Here is a 10,158-nt window from a genome sequence, read left to right on the forward strand (position 1 = left end):
TATTGATTGAGTACCTATTATGTGCCTGTCAGGCACTGTCCCAGGGCCTGTGGATTCATCAGTGACAAGACAAATATCCCTCCCCTAATGGAGCTGACATGCACTAAAAAGAGGTTAAGTGACTTGCCCAAGACCACACGGAGCTACATGACCAGTCCAGGCCCAGCACTGGGTCCCCCTGGCATTTACTAGTAGATGGATTGGTAGTCTTCTGGAAAGGTCCATGGAAGTGATGAGATAAGGTTGACAATATTGGGAGAGTGTGTAATAAAAAAATTAGTCTGGCCTTTGTCCCTTGTCCCTGGGAATTAACTTCTAATACCGTGGAATTTTCTAAGTGACAGGGGTATCTTCCTTATTCACATTGGGTCCCCCAGAGTTTATGCTAATGAAATGACCTAGGATAAGGGCTGGCAATATCAGAAAAGCCAATCGCGTGATTGGGGCTTTGAGTCATGTGAGATCATTCTGACCTTGGGTAGGGGGCAGGTAGGAACTGGAGGAGAGCCTGTGATTCAGTCAATCACACCTGCATAAAAGGCTTCGATAAAAGCTCTGGACGCAAAGCTCAGGTGAGCTGCACAGACTGGCAGTGTAGTTTGCGTGTGTCAGCTGTGGGTGCCGAGAGGGTAAGAGATACCTGCGGATGACAGAAGCTCTGCATGTGAAAGCCTTCCAGACCTCACCCTACGTCAGGGGTCCCCAAATTTTTTACACAGGGGGCCAGTTCACTGTCCCTCAGACCACTGGAGGGCCGGACTATAAAAAAAACTATGAACTAATCCCTATGCACACTGCACATATCTTATTTTAAAGTAAAAAAACAAAATGGGAACAAATACAATATTTAAAATAAAGAACAAGTAAATTTAAATCAACAAACTGACCAATATTTTAGTGGGAACTATGCTCCTCTCATTGACCACCAATGAAAGAGTTGCCTCTTCCAGAAGTGTGGCAGGGGCCGGATAAATGGCCTTAGGGGGCCACATGTGGCTCGCAGGCCGTAGTTTGGGGACCCCTGCCCTACGTGTTTCTCCCGTTCACTGGTTCATATTTGTAAGTTTTTCTATAATAAAATTGTGATTTCACTTATATAAGGTGCTTTAAAAAGTCAGATTTTTAGGCAGAAAATGGAGAATGGTTGCGAGGGGCTGGGGGAAGTGGAGAAGGGGGGGGTATCACTTAATGGGTACAGCTTCAGTCCCGCAAGATGAGAAGAGTTCTGGAGATGGTGGCACAGCCCCGTGGAGGTACTCAGCACCGCTGAACTGTGCACGCAAAAGCGCTTAAGACGGTAAGTTTTATGTTATGTGTTATTTTACCACAATTTTTAAAAATTATGATCATAAATATAGCCCTTTCCTGAGTCCTGTGAGTCTTTCTAGCAAATAATCAACCTGAGGGCAGCGATAGGAACCCTTGTATTTGTAAACAAGCTGTGAAAGAGCCAGCTGATCAGACCAACTGTGGTCCTGGGAACCCTCGGGCTTGCAGCTGGTGTCTGGAGTGAAAGTCTCGTCAAGGACTGTGTCCTAACCTGTGAAGTTTGGCCCAACTCCAGGGAGACGGGCCGGGGAAGCAGGAAGGGGGAGCTGGCTGGCGCAGCAGATTGATTTTGGAATCCTGAGTTTCTGTGATTCCTCCACGAAGACCCAGCCCTGAGCATCCGCCCCGCTGTCTGTCTCACCATCACACGGCTCTTTCTCTTTGGAGTCCTTTTCTTTTTTTTCCTGATTCCTTTCCTCCTGGTAACCACTTCACTTGTATCTGTGTCCACAAGTCTCATTTTTATATCCCACCTGTGTGTAAAATCATATAGTTCTTAACTTTTTCTGATTTACTTATTTCGCTCAGTATAATATTCTCAAGGTCCATCCATGTTTTTGTAAATGATCCGATGTCATCATTTCTTATGGCTGAGTAGTATTCCATAGTATATATGTACCAAAGCTTCTTTTCAGGCTGTGTATGTGTGTGTGTGTGTGTGTGTTTTCTCTCCCCACCAACACTGTTCTCCTCTAGGCCTGAAACTACACTTTCTATTTTTTTTGCTTCTACCACCAAAGGGTTTCTTTTTTTGTTTGTTTGTTTTTTTGTTTTTTAAATTTTTTTATTATTTATTTATGTTTTTTTTCTTTTTTTTTTTTTCATTTTTCTGAAGCTGGAAACAGGGAGAGACAGTCAGACAGACAGACAGACTCCCGCATGCGCCCGACCGGGATTCACCCAGCATGCCCACCAGGGGCGACGCTCTGCCCACCAGGGGGCGATGCGCTGCCCATCCTGGGTGTCATCATGTTGCGACCAGAGCCACTCTAGCGCCTGAGGCAGAGGCCACAGAGCCATCCCCAGCGCCCGGGCCATCTTTGCTCCAATGGAGCCTTGGCTGCGGGAGGGGAAGAGAGAGACAGAGAGGAAAGCGCGGCGGAGGGGTGGAGAAGCAAATGGGTGCTTCTCCTGTGTGTCCTGGCCAGGAATCGAACCCGGGTCCTCCGCACGCTAGGCCAACGCTCTACCGCTGAGCCAACCGGCCAGGGCTATTTATGTTTTTTTTACACAGACAGAGAGTGAGTCAGAGAGAGGGATAGACAGGGACAGACAGACAGGAATGGAGAGGGATGAGAAGCATCAATCATTAGTTTTTCGTTGCGCGTTGCGACATCTTAGTTGTTCATTGATTGCTTTCTCATATGTGCCTTGACCGTGGGCCTTCGGCAGACTGAGTAACCCCTTGCTTGAGCCAGCAACCTTGAGTCCAAGCTGGTGAGCTTTTGCTCAAACCAGATGAGCCCGTGCTCAAGCTGGCAACCTCGGGGTCTCGAACCTGGGTCCTCTGCATCCCAGTCCGACGCTCTATCCACTGCGCCACCACCTGGTCAGGCCCAAAGGGTTTCTTTGCGGATGAATTGAATAGCCTTTTCTTCTTCCCCCTCTGTGAGGCCCTCACTGGAGGGCACTCACTGCTGGGGTTCCATCTTAAGAGTTTGCTTCTTTGGGTTTGTGCTGGGTTGTTACTTTAGGGGTGCCTCTAGTTATAAACCACAGGAGGAAAGAAAAGAGTTGCTCAGCTGTGATACGTTCCAAGCTTACCACCCCTACCCTGGTCCTAAAGCCATGGGAAGGGGTCCAACCCTCCTCTCACCACCCTGGGGATGTGGACTGTTTAATTAGAACACCTTCAATTGGAAACACTCAGGGACAGGCTTTTAAGGACATGCCATAAGTTTAACAGTTATTGGATTTTTCAACTTGTTTACAAAAGCAATATTGTTAAATGGCCAACAGCCAGGCCCAGTTGTTTTTCCTCCTGTGCCTTCTGACAACAAGAAAGCATATTATCTCCCCCAGCCAGCTCCCGGGAGGTGTGTGGAACTGCATTCCATTTTGCTATCTGTTTAATTATCCATTCAGCCGGGCTTTCTCGTTTGCTCACAGCCAGATCTGGTTCTGGAATGCAGCTAAGAGCTCCTTCCCCATTCCTCTGCCCCCTGCAGCAGCTCCTGCAAGCAGCTTCACTGGGAGAAGATGCCACGCCCCTAAGAACCCGTCCCTTTGGAACACCATCCAAAGGGGATGTGGTAACCTGGGTGACCTTGACACTTGATTGACATTTGACTTAACACCCCCGGGTCCTGGGCTCCTCATTGTTCAAAGAAAGAAGACTGCTTTAGAAGAGCGGTTTCCGGCCCTGGCTGGTTGGCTCAGTGGTAGAGCGTCGGCCTGGCGTGCAGAAGTCCCGGGTTCGATTTCCGGCCAGGGCACACAGGAGAAGCGCCCATCTGCTTCTCCACACCTCCCCCTCTCCTTCCTCTCTGTCTCTCTCTTCCCCTCCCACAGCCGAGGCTCCATTGGAGCAAAGATGGCCCGGGTGCTGGGGATGGCTCCTTGGCCTCTGCCCCAGGCGCTGGAGTGGCTCTGGTTGCAACAGAGCGACGCCCTGGAGGGGCAGAGCATCGCCCCCTGGTGAGCGTGCCAGGTGGATCCCGGTCGGGCGCATGCAGGAGTCTGTCTGACTGTCTCTCCCCATTTCCAGCTTCAGAGAAGAGCGGTTTCCAAACAAGGCTCCAGGCGCAAGAAGCCCCTGGGAGAGATTTTATTTTATTTCTTCTTCTTTTTTTCTTTATGCCATTTTTTTAAATTTTATCTTATTTATTCATATTTTAGAGAGGAGAGAGAGAGGGAGAGAGACAGAGAGGGAGAGAGAGGAGAGAGAGAGACAGAGAGAGAGAAGGGGGAAGGGCTGGAAGCATCAACTCCCATATGTGCCTTGACCAGGTGTTGGGCAGATAAAATGTATTATGCTCACTTTGTTAAAGAGGCCATTGCCCAGGTGATATTAATGTGTGTTGGGGTGGGCTAAAGGCAGGCAGAATCCTTTAGCCTGAGGCTTGGTTTTGGGATTAAGCCTGTCCCACCCTTTTTGGTGTGAGGTGGTACAATCCTATCATGCCTCATAGAAGTGATTTTGTATTAGAGACTTCCCCATTATGTATATTGGATTAAGGGTTTGGATTTCTACACTATAAAATGGGAACGGAGCGGGAGTTTGCTCTCTTGGTTCCTGAGGTTAGCATGAGAGAGCAGAGAGAATAGAGCCAACAGCGGGAGGAGGCCACGTGGAGAAGGCCAGGAGAAGCAGCCAAGATGGCGGAGTGCTGAGTGAGATGCCAGTTTGTGTAGAGTTTGTATTTGGGATAAGGAAGGAGAGATGGGGAACTGAGGAGAATAAGTCTGGTGAGCTAGTAACCTTTGATTCTAGGAAACTCGGATAAGTCAGTGGCTTTGTGAGCACTGAGTGTGACTGGGTTTTGGAGCCCAGTGTGTATTTTTACTTGCCCGCCGGGTGCAAGGTAGGATTAAAGGCTATGGCCCACCAGTTTTTGGCTCCATGGTTTCTTTACCGACTGTCCGAATCCAATGCGAACCTGCATGGACCAGAAGGCTGCTGTGATAGTGGCTCTGGCCCTGCCTCCTGGCTTTACACCAGGCAAGCCCAGGGTTTCGAACTGGCGACCTCAGCATTCCAGGTTGATGTTTTATCCACTGCGCCACCACAGGTCAGGCTGGAGAGATTTTAAAGTAAAGCTTGTCCTGCCTTGCTCCTTCAGATTCTGATTTAGAGAGGGTCTGGGTCCTCAAATCTGGATTTTTATTTTATTTATTTTTTAATTTTTAAAATTAATGTTAGAGAGATATAGGAAGGGAGCAAGAGAGAAACGTCGATTTGTTGTTCCACTTATTTATGCATTCATTGGTTGATTCTTTTATGTGCCCCGACCAGGGATCAAACCTACAACCTCAATGTACCAGCACAATGGGTACATTGAGCTACCCTGCCAGGGCTCAAATTTGGATTTTTTTTAAAGCTCCCCAGGTGATTCCCATAACCTAGCAGCCAGATTTAGAGCCCTTTGAATTTGATGCTCTCTGCCCGCCTTTGCTGTTGAGAGTCTGTGATACTCTATCCTAGTGGAGGGGAGGGAGAAGACCAGGTCTTCCTTCTGCTTTTTGTTATGATTGCAGGAACTCAAGAGTGAAAATTTTAGCTTGAGTAAAATTTTAGCTTTAGTTATAATCAATAGGCTTAATGGTCAATGCAAGTAAAATCTTTGCTCCAGGAACTGGGATACCTGAACAGGCCTACATGACTTAACAATATCTGCAAGCAGTCCACCTTCATACCCCAGGGGTCTGCAAGCAAAGCCTGTGTCCTGGAAGGACAGAACTCGCCCTGATTATGATCCAATTAACTTTGACAATGATCTAATTAATTTTCCATTGAAATCCTCTTACCTACATCTTTTCTTCCCCCTTACAAAAAGGATAACTCAGAATAGGAAGTTAAAACTGCTTTGGGTACATGACTCCTGTCTTCTCAGATCACCAGCCATCTAAGTAAAGCGCCCGTAAAGATTCAATCCCTGTCTCTACTTATCTCGCTGAGTGGTGACAGGCAGCACGAACACTGATATTTCCAATTTAATACTAGCACCAAGTAGAAATACACCTGCTCAGCTGGCCTGCTGCACCCGGTCTCCACCTTCCTCAAAGTGCTTTTGTGTACATGACTGTATTTGACTAATTAAGGAAGGAGAAGTCAGGCCCCCTATCCCTCCTCCCTGAGGAGGAAGAGGCAAGAGGAATGCAGGGGAAGGGAGCCTGCAGGAGATTAACTGCTTCCTATAGTTCTCTGAAAGGGTGCTTGGGGCCACTTGCTACACAGAGAAAGGAAGCTAGAACTTAGCTGAAAACCCCTTCCTCTTTTCTTAAAAGTTTTTAAGACTTGACTCTGTGGCAGAACATCCGCCCAGAGTGTGGAAGTCCTGGGTTCGACTCCTGACCAACGCACACAGGAAAAGTGCCCATCTGCTTCTCCACCCTTCCCCCTCTCCTTCTTCTCTGTCTCTCTCTTCCCCTCCCACAGCTGATGCTCCATTGGAGCAAAGTTGGTCCGGGTGCTGAGGATGGCTCCATGGCCTTCACCTCAGGTGCTAGAATGGCTCTGGTTGCAATAGAGCAACACCCCAGATGGGCAGAGCATCGCCCTCTGGTGGGCATGCCGGGTGGATCCCGGTCAGGCACATGTGGGAGTCTGTCTGCATTCCTGCTTCTTACTTCAGAAAAATACAAAAAAAAAAAAGTTTTTAAGACCTGTAGAGCCAGAAGCCAAGGCCAGGGCCACCATCAGAGCAGCCCAGCCCATGCAGGTTCGCATTGGATTCGGACAGTCGGTAAAGAAACAACGGAGCCAAGAACTGATGGGCCTTCATCTTTAATCCTAGCTTGCACCCGGCGGGCAAGTAAAAAATACACACTGGGCTCCAAAACCCAATCACATTCAGTGCTCACAAAGCTACTGATTTATCCGAGTTTCCTAGAATCAAAGGTTTCTAGCTCACCAGCCTTATTCTCCTCAGTTCCCCATCTCCTTCCTTATCCCAGATACAAACTCTACACAAACTGGCCTCTCACTCAGCACTCCACCATCTTGGCTGCTTCTCCTGGCCTCCTCCACGTGGCCTCCTTCTGCTCTCTCCTCTGCTCTCTCCTCTAATGTCAGGAACCAAGCGCCAAGTCCCGTTCTGCCCCCATTTTATAGTGTAGCTTCACAACCTTTAATCCAATATACAAAATAGGGAAGTCTCTAATACAAAGTCACTTCTCTGAGGCATGATTGGATTGTACCGCCCCACATCAAAAAGGGTAGGAAAGGCTTAATCCCAAAACCAAGCCCCAGGCTACAACAATCCTGCCTGCCCCCAACACACATTAATATCACCTGGGCGACGGCCTCCTTGTGTCATCTTTAACAAAGTGAGCATAATACATTTTTTCTGCCCAACAAGACCTTAATATACAAATTCCAACGCTTATTCTCTGACCTCACCTAAACTCACCCTCCCATCCTGGAGTCAAGAGAGTGACACACACCTCATGACAAAGGGGTCACGAGCCCCCTTGCATGAAAACCTGTATTCTGTAAAAGGTATATAACCTGTAAGAAAATCAACTTCGGGGAGCACATGTCTTTGGGGTTACTAACCCCGCATGTTCCACCGGCTTTTTAATAAATTCTCTTTTCCTCTAATAAAGTTATCTGAGTGTCTATCCTCCTTTGGGTCGCCTTCCTGTGACATAATAGGAGTATGAAAAAGCTCACACCTAGTGAAAATTCATCTGGGGAAACATCCATCCAGGAAGACGGAGCTCTGAAATCATCAAGTAGCTATAAATCAACTGGGAAGTGAATAGGAGCTGATGCAAGGGCTGTGTCATCATAGCATACCAGCACAGGCTCAGCAGGGCACCCGCAGGGCTGGGGAAAGCGTACCCCTCCCTACGTTCATTGGGAAAGCTCCTCCAGATGAAAGAGGACTTGATAACTGCTGCCGGCTTGGCAAAGAGAGGTGGAAAGGAGAGTGAGAGGCTGACAGCTTGAGGAGGGAGCAGGTTTGTCCCCAGAGAAAGAGGCCAGGAGCTACTGCATTCAAACTCCCCCGCCCCACCCCCTCTGAAGTAGTTGGAATAAGAGCAATAACAACAGAAGTTATAATTACACTGTGGATGAAAATGGGGTGCTGCAATAAATCTAACCGAAAGTAACCCACAGGGTGATCTGATCTGATCATAAATTCCTAACTGGGCATGTCATGATGGGTAGTCATGCCCCAGTCAAAATTTCTTTAGTGAAAGGTTTTTTGCCAGCTCTAGCCATTGTTCTTGTGCATCTATATTAATGCACCTTTGAAATGCCAGAAATAATCCTCTTTACCAGACTCCTCAACCACCCTCAAGAGAGTACATAATCTTGTTAGCTGTCCTGTAATCCAATCCCTGCCTGGCTTTCTCCCACCTTCATGCAATCTTTCTTAAATTCCCTCCTTCCAAATGCAATAATGAAAATGCAAACTGCATTTAAGATCTTGCTTCCAGGCATTGTTATCAGTTTGGGCTCAAATAAATTGTTATAAGAGTTCTCTGCACCTTTAGACATTTCTTATGTTGATAACACTAAGACTTAACCTCTCTATCGTAGTGATATTCAACTCTCGGTCCTCAGACTGGTGCCAGTACACCAGAAAGTTCATGCCAGTCCATGAAAGAGTTAACTACGGCTCTATAGCACTTAACAGTCTATAACACACTTGCATATCCATGATCTCACTCCATCCTTACAGCATCTCAGCGATGCAGCCAGGGCAAGCCTATTTGACAATTGAGGATACAAGACAAGACTAGGTGTCTTGAAAAAGGTCATAGGGCTGCTAAGTAATGGAGGCAGACTTTGCCTTCAGATCTAATTCAAGTCCATAACCCCATGGGCCTTCTTTATTAAGAAACACGTACTTAGCCCTGGCCAGTTGGCTCAGCGGTAGAGCGTCGGCCTGGCGTGCGGGGGACCCGGGTTCGATTCCCGGCCAGGGCACATAGGAGAAGTGCCCATTTGCTTCTCCAACCCTCCCCCTCTCCTTCCTCTCTGTCTCTCTCTTCTCCTCCCGCAGCCAAGGCTACATTGGAGCAAAGATGGCCCGGGTGCTGGGGATGGCTCCTTGGCCTCTGCCCCAGGCGCTAGAGCGGCAGAGCGATGCCCTGGAGGGGCAGAGCATCGCCCCCTGGTGGGCAGAGCTTCGCCCCTGGTGGGTGTGCCAGGTGGATCCCGGTCGGGCGCATGCAGGAGTCTGTCTGACTGTCTTTCCCCGTTTCCAGCGTCAGAAAAATACAGAAAAAAAAAAGAAACACGTACTTGTGCACAGGACCTTCACCTTTCTCAAAGTGCTTCTGTATATATGGCTCCATGTCACTAATTGGGGTAAGCAGGGAAGGTTTCAGATTCTTCATTGATAACTGAAGAATCTGAAGCTCTAAGAAGGAAAACTGACCACAGAGCAGTACCCCTTGGAACCAGGAGCTATAAGAAAAAGGATGTAAATGAAAGGCAGAAACAGTGGGCCAAACTGAAAACACGAGGCTAGTGTGTTCCAAAAGGAAAATTTATTTTAAAAGCACCTGGGTGCAGGCGGCCTGAGACCAGCAAAGGGTGTCAGCCCCAAGGGAGGGGTAGGGCAGGGTTTCTATGGATTAGTCAAAGGACAAAGGCAGCTGACTCAACTGTCCCTTATCAGCATCCAGCTGCAAAGGAGGACTGAGCCAGATTACTGAGTAAGCAAGTCCTTCTTCCTCAGGCCTGCATTGTTCTTAAGATGGTGGCTGAGTAGCCATTTTATCTATCACTCCTATCTTGATCTAGTATTAAAAGATAAGGGGCGTTGTTCTCTTCAGACTCTTTCAGGCTGAGAAGAGGCATCGTGGACAGCTGAGAGAGAAAGCCTACACTTGCTGCGGTATTAACTGGTATCGGTGTGAGGCCTGGAGGAAGAATAACTGGCTGACAGTTTTATTGCTGAGAGTCTGGACTCGATTCTGTATGAAGCACATGAAAATCCTGAGAAGACAGGAGCCAAAGAGAAGTATTAATAGGAGGCTTACTAGTGGGCCTACAAAAGGTAATAATCAGGGTAATTTTGGCAGAGCCTCCTGTATAGCTGGCCAGATAGAGTCCTTTAGCCCTTCTGGGCTGAAAGCTTTGAGCCAGGCTACACTTTCTAAGATCCTTTGGGTTCTTTCTTCTGTTTGTCCTGTGGAGTTGACATAAAA

Source organism: Saccopteryx bilineata, chromosome 4 (assembly GCF_036850765.1).
Source record: "Saccopteryx bilineata isolate mSacBil1 chromosome 4, mSacBil1_pri_phased_curated, whole genome shotgun sequence".
Lineage (NCBI taxonomy): Eukaryota > Metazoa > Chordata > Mammalia > Chiroptera > Emballonuridae > Saccopteryx > Saccopteryx bilineata.